The 6820-nt window shown below is 45.2% G+C and overlaps 1 pseudogene; it reads left to right on the forward strand.

The window, feature by feature from the left end:
• Positions 1 to 231: 231 nt before the first annotated feature.
• Positions 232 to 864, forward strand: LOC102914737 (securin pseudogene; annotated as a pseudogene).
• Positions 865 to 6820: the final 5956 nt, after the last annotated feature.

The following is a 6820-nucleotide window of genomic DNA, read 5'->3' on the forward strand; positions in this document are numbered from 1 at the left end:
TGGGCTACATAGTGAGTTTTGGGTCAGACTGAACTACAGGGTCAGACCCTACCTTAAAAAAAAATAACACACATGCCGGGCAGTGGTGGCGCACGCCTTTAATCCCAGCACTTGGGAGGCAGAGCCAGGCGGATCTCTGTGAGTTCGAGGCCAGCCTAGTCTACAGAGAGAGAGAGAGAGAGAGAGAGAGAGAGAGAGAGAGAGAGAGAGAGAGAGAGAGAGAGAGAAGTAGTCTTGGAGTAATCCAGGATGGCTACTCTGATCTTTGTTGACAAGGATAACGAAGAACCAGGCAACTGTTTGGCATCTAAGGATGGGTTGAAGCTGGGGTCTGGTGTCAAGGCCTTAGATGGGAAATTGCAGGTTTCAAAGCCACAAGTTGGCAAAGTGTTCAATGCTCCAGCCCTGCCTAAAGCCAGCAGAAAGTCTTTGGGAACAGTCAGCAAAGCTACAGAAAAGCCAGTGAAGACTAATAGACTCCTCAAACAGAAACAGCCAACTTTGACTGTGAAAAAGATCACTGAGAAGGTTGCTAAGACACAGGGCTCTCTTCCTGCTTCTGATGATACTTACCCAGAAATAGAGAAGTTCTTCCCCTTCAATCCTCTAGATTTTGAGAGTTTTGACCTGCCTGAGGAGCACCAGATTGCACATCTCCCCTTGAATGGAGTGCCTCTCATGATCCTGAATGAGGACAGCGGGCTTGAGAAGCTGCTGCACCTGGACCCTCCTTCGCCTCTGAAGACACCCTTTCTACCATGGGAATCTAATCCGCTGCATTCTCCTTCCAGCATTCTCTCCACCCTGGATGTTGAATTGCCGCCTGTTTGTTACAATGCAGATATTTAAACTTCCTCCTTTATAGTTTATGTATATTGTATTAATAAAGCATTTGTGCATGAGAGAGAGAGAGAGAGAGAAAGAGGGAGAGAGAGAGAGAGAGAGAGAGAGAGAGAGAGAGAGAGAGAGAGAGAGAAACAGCCTGTCATAGTGGCACATGCCTTTAATCCTAGCTCCTAGCTCTTGGAAGGCAGAGGCAGGGAGATCTTTGAGTTCTGGGCCAGCCTGATCTGCAGAGCAAATTCCAAGACAGTCAGGGCTGTGCAGAGAGATCCTTTTCTTGAAAAACAAACAAAGAAAATGTTTCCCTAGCATGCATAGAGCCCTGGGTTTGATTCCCAGTAACCTATAAACAAGGTGTGGATGTACACACCTGTAATCTCAGCATCTGGGAGGTGGAGGCAGGAGATCAGAAATTCAGTCATCCTGGATGGTACAGAGAGTTTGAAGGTTCCCTGGGATACAAAAGACCCTTCTTTAACAATATGTTTAAAATATTCCACCAGGCATGGTGGTGTGCACCTTCAGTGCCAGCAGGCAGATCTCTATGAATTCAGGGCCAGCCTATTCTATATAGTGATCTCCAGGACAGCCAAGGGTACATAATGAGACCTTGTTCAACCCCTCCCCCCCGAAAAAAAAAAAAAACAAGTAAAATATTCCCAAAAACTGTATATAGCACTTTCAAAGAAGTACTTACTTTATTTTATGTGTATGTTTTGTCTGCAAGTATGTACATGCACATTTGTGTCTGAGGCCCACGAAAGTCCAAAGAGAGCACCAGATCTCCTGGAACTGCAGCTACAGAGTTGTGAGCTGCCATGTGGGTGCTGGGAATTGAACCTTGGTCCTCTACAAACGCAGCTAGTTTCCTTAACCTCTGAGCCGTCTCTCTAGCTCACCCCACACCCAGTCACTTTTTTAAAAGAGCAGTTTGATTACAGTGCGAGAGGTCAATGGGCTGGGTTGTAACTGGAATGTTATTTGCAACACAAGGAAGTGCGTTGTGTTGTTGTTTTGAAAAATGGTCTCAGGGGCTGGAGAGACGGCTCAGCAGTTAAGAGCATTGGCAGCTCTTCCAGAGGTCCCAAGTTCAATTCCCAGCAACCACATGGTGACTTACAGTCATCTATAATGGGATCTGATGCCCTCTTCTGGCATGCAGATATAACACCACATACATAAAATAAATAAATCTTAAAAAAGAAAAATGGTCTCAGTGTATAGCCCAGGCTAGTCCTGAACTCACATGGATCCTTCTGCTTCACCTCTGCTGAAGATGATAGATGTGTGCCACAATGTCCATGTGATGGTTTGAATGAGAATGGTCCCTATATTGACTACTTAGACCCCAGTTGGTAGAACTATTTGGAAAGAATTAGGGAGTCTGGCCTTGTTGGGGAGGTGTGTCACTCAGGGTGGGTGTGGAAGTTTCAGAAGATGCATGCGGTTCCCAGTGTGTCTCCCTCTACGTCCCACTTTCAGATCAAGATGTGAGCTCTCAGCTCTTCCTGCCATCATGTATGTGCTCCACCATCACGGACTCTAACCCTCTGAAACCATAAATCCAGTGAAATGCTTCCTGTTATAAGTTGCTTTGGTTCTGGGCATGATGAGGGGACAGATGGGGATCTGTGGTCGGTATGTAAAATGAATAAAAAAATTCCTAATAAAAAAATAAGTTGCCTTGGTCATGATGTTTTGTCACAGCAACAGAAAAGTTACTAAGACATGATTTTAGAAAAGTTACTATAATAACATTTTTATTTTTTTTTTAATTTTTAATGTTTTGGTTTTTCAAGATAGGGTTTCTCTATGTAGCCCTGGATGTCCTAAAACTCACTCTGTAGACCACACTGGCCTTGAACTCAGAGATCCACCTGTCTCTGCCTCCTGAGTGCTGGGATTAAAGGCTGCACCACTATCGCCCAGGTAACATATTTATTTATAATAACGTTTTTGTAATGGAGAAAGTGAGGCATGTGAGAACAGCCTGGGGCTGAGAATGTAACTCAGTGGTGTTTGTCTAACATGTGTGAAGCATCCTGGGTTCAGTCCCCAGTACTGGGCAGGGAGGGGGTTTCTTCCAGGGCAGGCTGGCTCTCCTGGGCTCCATCTGGTGCCCATTTTGACTGAACTCGTACCAGGGCAGGAAATCACAATTGCACCTGTTGTGGGCTATTTGCACACTGTGAAAATGTAGGTGGTTTAGGTGGGACTTCTGGGCAGAGAAAGAGAGAGAACTCTGGGAAGAAGAAGAAGAAGAAGAAGAAGAAGAAGAAGAAGAAGAAGAAGAAGAAGAAGAAGAAGAAGACGACGCCAGCCAGAGGCAGAGGAAGGAACACAGGCAGTATGGAGAGATGAGAAAATGATCCATTCGACAAAACGTAGATGAAAATAAATGGGTTAGTTTAAGGTATAAGAGCTAGTGGGCAAGCCTAAGCTAGGGCCGAGCTGTTTAAGTCTCCATGTTGTTATTTGTGAGCTGGTGGCCCAGAGAAAAATCCTCCATCTACAAGCTAGTCTTGCCTACTTAGTGAATTCCAGGCCATGCGAGATCAAAATAAAAGTCTCAAAATAAAAGTGGGCAATGTCTGGGAAACAACTGAGGTTTTCCTCTTGTCTCTACTTGTGTGAAAGTGTACCTGCTCCACATGTCCACACACACACACACACACACACACACACACACACACACACACACACACAACTTGTTTCTACACTAACCAAGAGAATTAATAGACTTTTAGTTGGATCATTAAAAGAAAAAAAATTTTTAAGACAGATTTCAAAATCACTATGTAGCAGAGAGCTAGGATTACTGATGTGCATAACTACACCTTGCTCATTAAGAACACCTTAAGCGCTGGGCAGCAGTGGTGGTGCATGCCTTTAATCCCAGCACTAGGGAGGCAGAGCTAGGCGGATCGAGGCCAGTCTGGTCTACAGAGTGAGTTTCAGCATAGGCTCCAAAGCTACACAGAGAAACCCTGTATCGGAAAAAAACAAAACAAAACCAAACAAACAAAAAAAAAAACCCAAAAAAAACCACCTCTGCTTCTAAAAGATTTTAAAATAGCTGGATAAGGGAATGGAACGATATCTCAGTGGTTAGGAGCACTTGCTGCTTTTGCAGATGACCTGCCTTCAGTTTCCAGCACCCACATGGTAACTCCTAACTGTCCTTAACTCCAGCTCAGGAGGATATGACGCCCTCTGCTGACCACTGCAGCCACTGCATGCACAGAGTGAACTTATATGCTTATATACACACAAGCAAAACAGACACATAAGCCAGGAGATGGTGGCCCACGCCTTTATTCCCAGCACTCAGAGGCAGAGGCAGGCAGATCTCTGGGAGTTCGAGGCCAGCCTGGTCTACAGAGTGAGTTCCAGAACAGCCAGGGCTACACATACACATACAAATAAATAAAAGGTTTTTGTTTTTGTTGTTGTTTGTTTTGTTTTTGAGACATGGTCTCTCTTCATTGCCCTGGATGTCTGGGAACTCACTCTGTAGACCAGGCTGGCCTCGAACTCCCAGAGATCTACCTGCCTCTACTTCCCCAGTGCTGAAATTAAATAAAGCCAATTGCTCAACTAAGAAATATTTTTTTGCAAGTGAGCTGGATACAATGTTTTAAGATTGTAATCCCAGGGGGCTGGAGAGATGGCTCAGAGGTTAAGAACATTGGTTGATCTTCCAGAGGTCCTGAGTTCAATTCCCAGCACCCATATGGTGGCTCACAACCATCTGTAATGAGATCTGGCTCCCCCTTCTGGTCTTCAGGGATACATGCAAACAGAACACTGTATACATAATAAATAAATCTTAAAAAAAAAAAAAAAGATTGTAATCCCAGACCTTGAGAAGTGCGAGCAGGTGGGTTAGGCCAAGGCTATCCTCAGCTACATGAGACTCTGTTTCAAACAACAACAAAAGGTCAGTTTTACTTTGTAATTATGCTAGTCTTCTGTTTCAGGTATTATTGACATTTTCTAGCTGGATAAATCCCTGGAGCCATGCAGCTGAGGGCAACAGGGGCCAGAGATCTAGCAAAGAGACTAGAACAGAGAGACCAGGAGAGAACGTAAAGAGGGGCGTGACTTGGGGCTCAATGGAGGGACGGCATTCTGTGCTCCTGTCTTTAGTAGGGACATCCATGCTCTTTAAAGGGAAACCAGGAAATACTTTTAAAGCTAGGAAGAGGAGTCATGCAGGTGCCACAGGCCTGTAATTCTAGCACTTGGAGACAGAAACAGGATTATTGGTTGGCCAGTCGAATCTGTGAGCTCCAGGTTCAGTGAGAGACACTGTCTCAAAAAAAAAAAAAAAATAATAATAATAATAATAATAATGATAATAGCCGAGCGGTGGTGGCGCACGCCTTTAATCCCAGCACTCAGGAGGCAAAGGCAGGCGAATCTCTATGAGTTCAATGCTGGCCTGGACCACAGAGCGAGATCCAGGAAAGGCGCAAAGCTACACAGAGAAACCCTGTCTCAAAAAACAAAAACAAAAAAATAAGGTCAAGAGATGAAGAGATGGCTCAGCAGTTAAACACCTTCTATGCAAGTGTGAGAACCAGGGTTTGGATCCCCAGAAACCCACATAAGTGCCTGGTGGGCATGGCACCTTCTCTAGAATTCCCGGCTCATGAAGAGACAGAGGGGACCCCCAGAGTAAGCTGGCTAGCAAGGTAAGAAACCCCAGGTCAAAGAGCATGGTGGAAGAGTGGTGGCCGATGATTCCCGACATCCAAGTCAAGCCCACAACCAAAACAACAAAACAGTTTGCTGAGCACATGCTTCCAGAGACTCAGTCAGACATCTGACACCTCCACCTGGCAGGAGCCTGTCACAGGGTCCTAACAATGATGGAAAAGCAGACGAGCAGATGGGTGTGTACAGAGGAGGAAACGCGCATGGAGCAGCCTCGCTCTATAACCTGTTCTCATGGTAACTCATCCAGTCCTTCAAGAATGAACCCAGCTCCTTTTTAATGATCTAATTACCACTCAACGGCTCCACCTCTGGACACCACCGCCACAGCAGATTTCAACACGACCTTCCCAGGGCACCAAACCGTACTGAAGGCACCACAAAAAAAAAAAAAAAAAAAAAAGGCTGCTCATCACTGGAAAATGATTTTATTTCAGGCCAGGTGAATCTGAAGTAAGAGTGGAACTTGCAGATGAAGGCAGATTTACAAGCGCAATAAAGCCCAGGTACGGAAGCAATGGAGTTAGCCTGCCTCGGGCCAGGCCCCCTCTGCCACTCAGCTGCTGTATGACCCAACATGTTAGCTCACCTGTCGGAGTCTGTTTGTGCAACAGTACAAAGGAAATAAAGCAGAACCTACTTCCTTGGTTCGGTCGGATTACACCGGGTAATTTGTGGGAAGGCTCAGGAACAAGGTTTGGACGTTTTCAGCGCCTGATAAATGCGTTCGCTTTGTCTCTGCAGTGCCGGATAACCAAACTCCAGATTTTGTGCACATAAAGTACATCCTCTACCACTGAGGGTTAACATCTCCAGCCCAAATACAAGGGTCTCGCTTCCTTTCGACTTGTTTCATTTTCTCTGAAACAGGGTCTCATATAGCCCAGGCTAGCCTCAAACTTGATTTTTTTTTTTATTTTACAATACTATTCAGTTCTACATAACAGCCACAGATTCCCTTGTTCTCCCCCTTCCTGCCCCCCTCCCCTTCCCCCCAGCCCACCCCCTTTCCCACCACCTCCAGATCAAGGTCAAACTTGATTTTTAATCAAGACTGGCCTTGAACTTCTGATCTTTCCTGCCTCCTCCTACCAGATGTTAGGATTATAAGCATGTACCACCACACCCAGCCTTAAATATAGGTATTTCTAATATCAAGTACATAATGAGTGTAATCATAAACTTCTGGCAATGTAGTATTAGCATAGGGTGATGTTCTCTGGTGGTAGTATATTCTCTTATGTATAAGTTATTAGGG

This window comes from Peromyscus maniculatus, chromosome 4, assembly GCF_049852395.1.
Source record: "Peromyscus maniculatus bairdii isolate BWxNUB_F1_BW_parent chromosome 4, HU_Pman_BW_mat_3.1, whole genome shotgun sequence".
Lineage (NCBI taxonomy): Eukaryota > Metazoa > Chordata > Mammalia > Rodentia > Cricetidae > Peromyscus > Peromyscus maniculatus.